The sequence below is a fragment of the Montipora foliosa genome, chromosome 13 (assembly GCF_036669935.1).
Source record: "Montipora foliosa isolate CH-2021 chromosome 13, ASM3666993v2, whole genome shotgun sequence".
NCBI classification, from domain to species: Eukaryota; Metazoa; Cnidaria; class Anthozoa; order Scleractinia; family Acroporidae; genus Montipora; species Montipora foliosa.
The window spans coordinates 4,116,918-4,128,933 of NC_090881.1; the positions used below are offsets into that span (position 1 = coordinate 4,116,918).

At 35.2% G+C, this 12,016-nt stretch overlaps 1 long non-coding RNA gene across 1 annotated transcript; it reads right to left on the minus strand.

Moving 5' to 3' along the window:
- Positions 1 to 1,966: 1,966 nt before the first annotated feature.
- On the minus strand, positions 1,967 to 11,673 carry LOC137983876 (uncharacterized). Its single transcript, XR_011119045.1, has 3 exons — positions 11,613 to 11,673; positions 4,991 to 5,061; positions 1,967 to 3,856 (listed from the first exon to the last, which is right to left on the minus strand). It is a non-coding gene; the product is annotated as an uncharacterized lncRNA (long non-coding RNA).
- Between the last annotated feature and the right edge of the window lie 343 nt (positions 11,674 to 12,016).

The following is a 12,016-nucleotide window of genomic DNA, read 5'->3' on the forward strand; positions in this document are numbered from 1 at the left end:
AGGACACTCTACTCTTGGTGTGCGCACGCACTTTAAACCGACAGAAACTCTCCAGTTCACTGAGTTCATGCACTTTACCTCCCGTCACCCTCTGGGGGTCAGGAAAGGCTTCTTCAAAGGCTAAGCCCCAGAGCTTCTCAGAACTAACACTTCACTGAAACCAATATTTGAAGAAAACAACGCACAATTCTAACAAAGAATACGCTACAGGGGTTATCCACATAAGCCTTGTGAACATGCTCTCATCTAAAGTCAGTTTTAGCAAAAGAATGTCAGCTCTAAAAATAAACAAAAAGCGCGCAAAAAGATCTTGCCGTTTATTACTGAGTATCAGCCATCATGCAGTGCCTCATCTCAAATAGATTTTCTTAAACAACAACTGGGATCTTATACAAAACCAGCTTTTGCTGAGAAATTTTTTAAAATCCTTCCCTTATTTCGTATAGAAAAGGGAGATCTTTGAAAGATGTACCCGTTAGAGCAAAAATCTGAGGGTCTTTCAATTTCCTATCTTGACTAATAGAGCGATTTCACTCACGTGACCAGCAGCCATACTGCATTACTAAAACAAAAGAGAGTATTTGAATAAAAATAGAGATCAATTCCCAAAGGATTAGTTTGGTACACCATCATGGCCGCCATTCCTTTGTTTTGGAACACCAACATGGCTGTCGTGACGTCATGTAAAAACGCTCTATAGGCCTTTTTTCGATATATCAAAATTCAGCTCGAAAGAGAGGTTTAGAGGACAACGACAAAGGAAAGTGTATGATATGCAAATATTTTTCACATTCATTCCAACGTGTTTCTATTGTTTTTTTCCTCACTGCCTCACTATCAAGCTGAATATTTGACATTTCGAAAATGGCCTATAGGATTGCTGTTTTGCCACGTCAGGCGAAGTGACCCATGATGACTGACGTTTTATGACACCAGAAGTGTTTACAGACGGAAGTCAGTTCTGTCGTTAACCAGTTTTATCCGAGACTAGGAGTTAAAGAACTTGCACATGAATGCATTTGTGTGATATATTAAAACGATCATTTATAAACAGCATAACTTGACCTTATTTAAGTCAATCATTTAGTTCTTGATTGAAGGATATGTGAAACATTTTGACGGCTCATATTGGCTTGCTCATTTGAAGGTTGGCGGTAAAATTATTGCGTTTTTGACGGTTAAATATTTGACCATTTGACGCTTGACGGTTAACCTCATTGACACCCTCTTATAAATAAATCATTCCATGATTTCCACACATCACTGGGTCGTGAAATTCTCTCAAATCGTCCCACGGTTGTTTCAAAATGTCGCTTTGAAATTTAGTGAAGTTAAAGTATTTAAATTGCCCATAATTAATTGAGTTAATTTACTTTGAAGGAGCAGGAATTGAAATTTCACGGCATACCTAGACTAAGCTGTGATCGCTTATACCAACGTGAGACACCCCAGAACAGATCACTGGAAAAATCGATAAGTTTACATGCACATGCAAATTTAGATCATAACATGTAAATAGCATGTAAATTACATTGAAAACGCTGTAAATGAAAGTTTACAGGTAAAATGCCCTTTTGCAGATCTTAGAAGATACTGCAAAGAAGATGTAAATATTGCGGACAAAGTATGTAAAAACTATGTAAATTGCGAACACACCAAGGCCATAATCTTGTAAATACCATGTAAATGGCATACACCAGACTTATTCCAACCTGTAAACTCCCTGTAAATATTTCCACTACACTGTAAACATCCTGTGAATCCATGAAACAGACAGGGGTTTGAACCTGTAAAAGCCTTGTAAATCGAAAAAGAGAGACTGGTTTGACCCTGTAAAAACCTTGAAAATTGAAAAAGGGGGACTGGTTTGACCCTGTTAAAAAAAATTGCAGATTATAATTGAAAATGAAGACTTAAGTGACCACGCAAAAACCTGGTTTAAAAAAAATCCCTAGAAACATTTGACAAGGATACCTCCATTGGCATGACTTTTAATGGAAGCAGATTATTTACAACATCAAGGTTTGTTACAGTAAATAGATTTATTATATAAACACCAATGAAATACCAAGTGAGCTTTCGCGCAAAAACATGATATCTTCACACGTGAAGATAACATGTTATTTTCACACGTGAAAATATCACTGTTGCTATGGTTACATATAAAAATCGCGCGTTTCGATGCCTTTCGTGAAATGATTAAGTATTTCATTTGTGTTTATAAAAAGAATATTACATGGCCGCTTGGAGATACGTAATTTCTCTTCTCGTGTTGAAAAATATTTCATTCGTTCGCTGCACTCACTCGACTGAAATACTTTTCATTCGACAGTCGAAGAGAAATTTCGTATCTCCGCGCGGCCATGTAATATCCTCTATATATGAAATACCACATTTTCTTCGCAAAACGATACTCAAATATTATGCTTAGTTTATCAAATATACAATTCTATCAATCGTTCAAATACGAATAAAGTACATCTTAATAATTGAGGTCATCGTTTGATAGTCTTATTTTCACTGATAAAAATGCTCTTCTAACTATAAACAGATAATAAGTAGAGGTAAATTCATTTCAGTATTCAATATGCAAATTTATTCCACTGTTCAGTTCATTGATAAAATACGCTTATAACCTTGATAACCATTAACAAATAACAATTTCATTTAAATTCATTTCATTGTTCATTAATTCTTGATAAACATTAATAAATAATGACTATGGGTAAATTCATTTTAATGCCAATGCAATGGCACAAAACAACAGCCTTAATAATTTATTCGATTTCAAAACTTGATTAAATGACATTGGATCTTTACTTAAACATCATTATTACCCTTTCTTTGGGTCGTCATAGTAGCAGACAAATAAAGACTTCAAAGAAAACGACAAAACCTTTCAGTTTATAGTTAGCTCTTATTAACCGAGCTTATAGTTAGTCTGTATGGGAGAATCTTGACCGAGGTCGCGAGTATATAACAATTTAATTCATTTAATGTAACTGGTTTGTACTAACTGACATTTTGCTTGCGAACGGCGATGAGTGGCGATGAGCTGAACTTAATTCTGTCAAAGTTTGCTCGTCATCCTCTCTTTTGTCATCATGCTGTTTTGCACTTCCATAAATAAATATTGGTAGAAGAAAATACTCAATATTTTTGCATGTTAGTTTGCATCTTTTCACCGCAAAACATTACCGGTCTAGATACCGGTCTAGATGGGAAAATCTAGACCGCGGTCAATATCGATTTTAGCCAATCAAATTCGTGAATTTTGTAGTTCCCAGTCCTCGTGAGACAGAGCCATAAAATAATACATGTTTCAAAAGAAACTTCTGCCATCTTCTGAGTTAGTCAGAATACAAACATCAAACACCTGCAGAATTTTGAACATTGTCACGCCTCATAATCAGCAAATTGTTTTCGCATTTTAGATCACGTCTCCACCAGTTTTCAACTCAAGTTAAAAGAGGCTATTTGTATTTAGAGAAACAACCCTCTTTGAATCAACGATTACACTATGTCAATCTAAATCTATCTTTAATTTCACGCTATACTTCATTCAGTTGTTACTATATTTACACATTATCATTTTCTATTTATTATAAATTCAGCTTCCATCGTTTTGTATTCTGACTAACTGATGGCAGACGTTTCTATTGAAACATGTATTATAAACTCAAAGGTTTAGTTGTTTTCTTAAAATTCTTTCCTTTTTCTTTGCACATTATTTTCGTCAAACTTTTATTTGAGTTGCTGTTGTAAAGAATGCCAAACTTGTAAGACTTGACCACAAAAATGTATATTTGGCCTTCAAGTAGAGGAGGCCAACCATAATTGCTTGATCTCCTGGAACCTTCAAACAGAAGAGCAAACATTTCCTGTCAGGGTTTAATAACCAATTTATAATACTGTAACAGTAACTTGACATAATTATACATAAAGAGAATGATTTTGTCTTAAAGTGCCCCTGTGATCAAAAAAACCACTTCCTTTTTTCCTTCAGATTTTGAAAGTGTTTGCTTAACACCTGACTGGCAAAAATTTGAGCTTTGATTTTTATCCAAAGGCCGTTTACTTTGAGTGTAAGTTTTGGATTTCACGGTCGGCCATTACTCACGTTCAAAACTGACTGATTGGACCTCAGAGGGTTGGATCCAGGGAAAAGTGACGTCAGAGGCTCACTAGCTTAAAATTTCAGCGTGTGAACGCAGCTTATTATATATGGAAAGCGTGAGTTTAAAAGTCTAAAAGCCCAAAACCCCCGTGCTGCATATTAATTCTGCGGCGTACACACGTATTGCATTCTTAAACTAGTGAGCCTTTGACGTCATTTTCTCCTTGATCCAGCTCTCTCAAGAAGATAATGTTAGTAATGGCGGACCATTAAATAGGAAAATTACAGTTAAAATAAAGAGGTGTCTTTTTGAAATCAAGGCTTAAAACGTGGGTCACTTAGTGTTTTGTTAACATAGTTTTGAAATCCAAAGAAAAATATGAATTGTTTTTTTGGTCACAGGGGCACTTTAACAACGTGTGCTAGCTACTTTGACTTTGTTGGTTATAATGGGAATGTCTTAGGGCCAAGCCAAACGGGAAATGTTTGGCATTTGAACAACATCGAATATTGTTTGGTGACCAACCATTTTACCATTCGGCCACCTTGTTTGGTGCTCTTTGATAAAAATTGAAGGCCATCAAATATTCGATCAAAAACAACAAAAACATTTCTTTTGTTCTCATGCTTGATGGGCGAACTTGAGGAGTTTGATCTGAGTTAGATCAAACATGTTTAACCATTTGGCCACTCACTTAAAGAGCATGTTTGGTCACCAAACAATTTGTTTGATGTTGTTTAAATGGCAAACATTTCCTGTTTGTCAAGGCGCCTATGATGCTCCATCAACTGTCCTAATGCTGTGTAAAGGCTATTGCAAAATGAAATTGGCAAAGTTTTTTTATTGTCAAGATGTGTGTACATTGTACTTACAAAACGTGTCTTCAACTACTCCACCTCCTTTTCTTTTATTTTCTTTCATCTTTGACTTTCATAGTCTGACACTTCCTAACTGTACAAAAGGCAGGTGTACCATTAAAAAAAATTAACTAATTAGCACTGGAAAATATTTAATTAATAAACATTTTTGTAGGGCTTCCCAGTTGATTCTAATTTTGTTGAGAGTAATTATAGACAAGACTAGTGTTTAAAGTTTGATCTACATGTATAATGGGATTAAAAAAACTTGCATGAATATTTGAACCAGTCAGATGCAAGACTAAGACCAATAATTTTATTGCAACTTAGTCACTCTACATGTAGGTTTCCCATACTTAGCAGCAGCAGCTGCATTGGATTGGCTAGCATTCTGACTAGGATATATTACTCCAGTTTATGGTTAATTGACAGGTACAGTATTTCATTCAGAAAATATTCTGGTGTGTAATTACTTTGGTCTTGTTGGTTTGGTAACATTACAATAAATAGACAAGTTTCATATTCTCACAGATGGACTGGAATCAGCATCAAATAGAGGCTAATGCGGAGGAATGCAAATTATTTTCCTTTGCATCAGCCTCTATTTGATGCTTGATCCAGTCCAACCGTGATAATACTGGTCAATAGAAGACCTCTCTTTCAACTTCATTATTAGGTAATCACATGTTGTGATTTCCAGCGTAATTTGGAATAAATAATCATGAGCAATTTTTTTCAAAGACGACCAAAATCGCACGAGCCTGTAGGGCTAGTGCAATTTGTAGTCTTTGAAAATAAATATTCCTGATTATTTATTCCAAATTGCATGCGAAAAATCATGTGATTACTTATTAATAATTTATATGAAAAAAATCGAGATGTAAAAGAAGAAGAAACGCACATATATCACGCAATCAGCAGGGTTTTCCCTAGTTTTCAGCACAACTGGTAAGGGACCTTTTCAAACCGGTAAAGCATTTGTTTAATGTTGGACGTTCTGCAAAGGATAAGCGACTTCTGAGTGTTTGCAGGCGGTAACAAGTGCTTTTTCAAGCGGTAAATTTTACTGGTTACCGCCTGATAAGGTGAACCCTGAATCAGGGAAAAATTGCGCCATCCAAGGCACGCGCTTAATTTGGAAACAAAACATTTCATTGGTTCTGACCAAAGCGTATTGTTTCTTAGCCAATCATAATCCAGAATTTCGATGTGTAATTTACACTGGTATTACACTTTTTTCGCACTGCGTTACACTTGAACTGCACTGCTCTCAGACAATCAGAATCGAGTAATTTTTTCATGTATATTATTAAACATGGAATATCAATATTAAGTAATAACGATTCTGCATTACAGTGTATCCTACGTGCAACAAAGAATAGGGAAACTGCTAACAATACATTTATTGGCTAAGAACAATATTGCTGAAATGGGTTTAAAACTCCCTAAAACTTAATTGGAAATAGCAATGTCAATTATCCCCCCAACAAATCAAGATTTATCCAAGAGGGTTAAGATACTGACAGAAGTATTAATTATTTTACATGTAAGAATACATTAGTGTTACCCAACGTTTCACTGTCACCCAGACTGTGATGACAACACTTTAAAGTAACAAAAAGAATCTTTAACCTAGTAACTACCGTGATTTATATGTGTGAGGTTATGGGAACGATTAACACATATTTTTATAGTGTTGTACATGTACTTAACAAGTACGCCATGTAAAGTATGTTCAAATTAAACAAAAAGTTTTGTGTGGATAGTGTCCAATTGTGTGTTCAAGCTTGGTAACTTAGACAGACTAGTTTTCCATTGCATTTCTTCAATACCAAAAAGTTACTTGTAAGGTCGCCAACAGTTTTAATTCTATGAATGAAATGATATACATGTATGAAATGAACCATGTACATGTATTGAATTGCGGATATGAAATCAAGTGGAGCTATAATGATCCTCGCAGTTATGAACGCAATTTTTGCAATTGCGTAGAGAAGTCTGAAAAATTCAGGACTAATGAACAGGGGTTGAACCATGACCTCAAAATGCCAGTGCGACGCTGTAACCAACTGAGCTTAATGAAGCAACTGATGTTGGTTGTTGGTCATTTGTGGGTTCAAGTGTTCCCGTGATGAATGAACCAATGAATGTAATGATACATGAAACAAATCATGTGTTGAACTCGTCAAGTGGTGGGGTGGTTTAATGCCACAAACAAAACTAGTTTTAATCCAGAACCTAAAAAAATCGTGTTTGGCTTGTTCAAGCAAACCCTTGCTGGGCATGGAAATGTGAGAAAGTTTAACTTTACTTTTTTATACATGACATATGACACCTATTCAAATAAGCTAAAAGAGAGCTCAAATTATTTTGTCTGAATTTGTTAATAATATTAATTTTAAATACAAGGTCGAGAAATTTACATGATTCAATTTACCTTATTCGCCCTCTATTGACTGTTCACTCAGTAATCCCCTGCATGTCAGTATACGATTAGCTGCCTATTACATCCTGTTTTGGCTTGTATGTCATATAATTATAAGTTGTATTTGTTTTCTTTTTCATTTTATATGTATCTTCATTATTGGAATTCAAGTGTAATGTAAACATCTGTTGTGTATTCAATAAAAATAAATAAAGAAATATATGTTGAACTGCAGATATGAAATCAAGTGAAGCTATGATCCTCAGTGGCTTCATGCATAGCTCAGTTGGTTTAATAAAGCATCGCACCAGTGGTTTTCATCAATATGTTAATGACGTGCTGGCTTAAGTGTAACTGATGTACTCTGCACTGCACAGATCAAATTGATAATTATACACCACACATTGCTGGTTAAACATTTGACACCCAAACAGTTTAACATCTTCACCAATTTTGCAGCTTCTGAACACTGGTGTAAGAACGTGATTGATTTTTTACTCAGATAAGATACCGTTTTGCAGCAACTGCATCAGTACTGGTAAGTATTGCATTTATACACATATTCATTGTTACATGTACATGTACCTGCTGGTCTATTTACTGCTGCACTCATTTCTACAATCATCTTGAATCTGATTGTTTTTTGGCTATCAGAACATTTTAATTTAATTAACAATAATTATATTGATCCAAAACCAATAAATATTACCAATAGTCCAAAACCTTGACATGTACATGTAATATATATGAATTGCACATACTTGAACTGTGGAACCAAATGAGTGAAAGATCATCACAGTTTTGTTTCATGCTTTCAGCAGCAAAAGACAGACCTGAACTGAAAAAATTAGGCCTGAATGGGATGTAATAACTGACCTCTGTGATACCGCTGCAACCGCAACGCTCAGGTCAGGGTTCAAATCCTGTTCAGCCCTGAAATATTCAGGTCTATCTTTCACTGCTGCTTAAACATCAAGCAAAACTGTAATGAACTGTAGTCTCTCGATCTTCAGTCTAAAACCATATGGCCCACTGAAATGGAGCAACATGATCTTTAATAAAGCCCTTCGAACCTTATATTACGATAGTGTACTTAAGGACTCCGCAAAAACAAAAAAAATGTGGGATAATGTTAATTTAATTAATTTAACCTTATAATCAATAAAAAGCGGCCATCCTCGAACATTGACAATCTGAAAGTTAAGGATAAAGATCTCCAGCATCCATCTTCAATATCAAATGCTATTTAACAGGTACTTCTGTAATGTTCCGACTGAACTTGCATCGAAATTGCCAAAAGCAGATCGCCACTACTCAACCTATATGACGAGGAAAAAATCAACCTTTTGCTTCGCTCAAGTAAATGAAACCGAGGTTTATCTACTATTAGAAAGTATTGACACAAAGAAATCTTTTGGCTATGATAATGTACATCCGCTCTTATTATCCTCTGCTGCACTTGAAATATTTCAACCGCTGACACATATCATAAATTTGTCACTTAAACATGGCCTATTTCCTGATAACTTGAAAATTGCCAAAGTTATACCAATCTTTAAACAAGGCTCTCGTTCTTCATGCAATAACTATCGTCCCATATCAGTCCTTTCAGCACTAAGTAAAATTTTTGAGAGATGCGTTCTTAACCAATTATCATTTTATCTCACCTATGAAGATATTTTGGTACCAAATCAATATGGCTTTAGATCTGGCATGAGCACGGTTGACTGCTTGGTAGACCTTAAAGTTGAGATAACAAAAGCCCTTGACGAAGGAAATTATGCCATTTCCATATTTCTAGACCTAAGTAAAGCATTCAATACGGTCAACCATTATATCCTATTATCAAAACTTGACGTTTATGGCATACGAGACATTGAAAACAAGTGGTTTAGATCTTACCTAAACAAAAGGAAGCAAAAAGTGTTTGTTAATGGCGTTGAATCTGACTTCCTAGAAATAAACTCAGGAGTACCCCAAGGGTCGATCTTTAAAAGGTCCGGTTCTTTTTCTAGTTTATATACATGTAAATGATATACCGGTAATTATTAATGCAACTAACTACTTTTCCATAAGACTATTTGTCGATGATACTTCGCTGACTGTGGCTGGTAAGGACCTAGAGCTATTGCTACAGTTAATAAATTCTGAATTGCCAGCAATTTATGAATGGCTTTGTTCTAACAGATTAACTCTGAATTTAAGTAAAACAAAATACCTAGTTTTCCAACCGAGACAAAAAGTTAATTCTAACTTACACCCTCCTCTAAAAATTGCCGACCAATACCTTGAGCAGTCGTACAATATTAAATACTTAGGATTAGTTCTTGATTGCTTTTTGTCTTGGCATGATCACATTGACCATATTAAAGTAAAATCAGCAAAAGTGTAAATATCATCTCAAAACTGAAACGACATGTAACAAAGCAGTCTTTGATAAGTATCTACTACGCACTTTATGTCTACCCCTATTTAAACTACGGCTGCATTCTGGGGGTAATAATTACGAAGCTCCAGTATCACAATTGGTAAAGCTGCAAAACCAAGCTGTAAGAGTTATTAATAATGTTCCACTTCGAGATCATAATACGCCTCATTAATGTAAACCCTGGCCTAATTAAGCTCCCTGACATTGTTAAGCTAAATACCTGCCAACTGATTTATGATCAGATCACTACTAAGTGACTTAGTAGATAAAAGGCCATCTAATTTCACGTTGACCTTTGTATCTGAGCAATATAATTATGATACAAGAAGTGCATCCCTGCAACACCTAAATCCTAGTAGCTTTAGAATAAATATACGAAAATTCTGCTTAACAGTTATAGGATGTTACTATTGGAATGTCATTCCCTTATCTAATATACGTGAAAAGACAACTAAAAAATCATTCAAAAGAGCACTTTTCAACTATTATCTTGCTCAGTATTAATCATCGTCACGCCGACTCTCCAATGTTATATATATATAACTAGTTATAGCTGTCGCTAAAGTGCCAACGAGCCAAGCTTGCGTGATCTGGCGGCTGCAAACATCACGCGGCATACTCGTGCGGCACTCTCATTGGTTATCGCTACGGTCAATATTTGATCGCTTTGGTCTACATTACAGCTTTTGGTCTACATTACACTCAAATTTGAAGCGCTTCTGAGATTTCGTCCGCCTAAAAATCTTCTCGCGGCTCTATAAGCTGCCGCCTCGCCAGGCCTTCTGTCTTCAGAAGGCCTGACTCGTTGGCAATTATATACAGTATATATTTGTGTGTGTCTGTGCTTTCTCTTTTCCTCTCTTTATATATTTTTCATAGTTTTTTATAGTAATAGAGTTAATACTTCTCTTTTTTCTCTTTTAACCTAAATAAAACTGTAATTTAATCAAAGGGCATGTAATTAATTATCTTGCCCTCTCCATTTATTCTTGAAACCTGTTATTTAATTTCACAAATACATGTAGCATCGTCATCTTCAAATATTGCAGAACAATGTAAATGTAAAATAAATAAATGGAGGAAATTTAAAAAAAAAAAAAAACATGATCTTTAATGTTGTTATCTTCTTTTGGATCTTTGGTTCTGGAGTGTTAATTTGCATCCAAGGCAAGAATGATGATAACACCTGAGCACACTACATCAATGAACATGCTGAATTTTTGAGAATAAAATGCTCACCAAAGTTGGAGTAAGAACATTATCTATCCAAAACCTACAATTCTGCCGTAGCTTGTATCGTGACTGTACTGATAATTATTGGTTATTGTTAATGGTTTAAGTTGTTGTCCTTTGTTATTTATTTTATTTGTTAAAATAATTAGTTGATCGGTTTAACCACGGAATGCGTGTAGCACCGGCCACCGTGATTAGCCTTTATTTGTGGGCAGAGACAGACTGTACCTTTTTGTATCTGTTTTTTGTTTTTTGATATAAATACTACAACTACATGTACATTAACTCATTGACTCCTCGGGGTTCTTCATTGATGAGTAAAATTGTCTGGCGTTAGACAGAGTAAAATACTAAGTTAATGGCCGGTTTAGGACAGTTTAGGGGTGAATGGGTTAACCCAACACTAGAGAATTACCTAAAGGTGCATGTTCTTAATACAATATCATAAGTTCAACAATCAGATCGCTTCAGGGCAAAGATGACTTGTGAAGGGTCATGAATGTAAAATAAAATTATACAAAAAGCAATGGTACTTGTATTAAAATACCCACCATGACTTTCCTTTGAATACAGTGGGGATTTCTGTCCCCTTCCTCTTGATGTTAAGGTTTCTTTGCTAAACAGGATTAGACACGTGTTACTATGTATGTACTTTTAGTATACAAAAACATAGAATAAACAACAGTAGTTGTACTGTCATTATATGCCACTGAAAGAGTCACACAAATTTATTTCACCTTTTTCTGATAAGCAGGTGGCTTTCTTAATGACCTAACAATGCTGCTGATGTGCTTTATGGCTTTTCCAGCATCTACATGTAATGTATAGTGAAACGTATACAACACTCTCTACAAACTTAAAATTAAACAATAATTATTTCAACTCCTTTTAATCTATTTTCACTCATCCTAGTGGCAGCAGCAGCAGCAGCAGCAGCAGTAGTAGGAGTATGTAC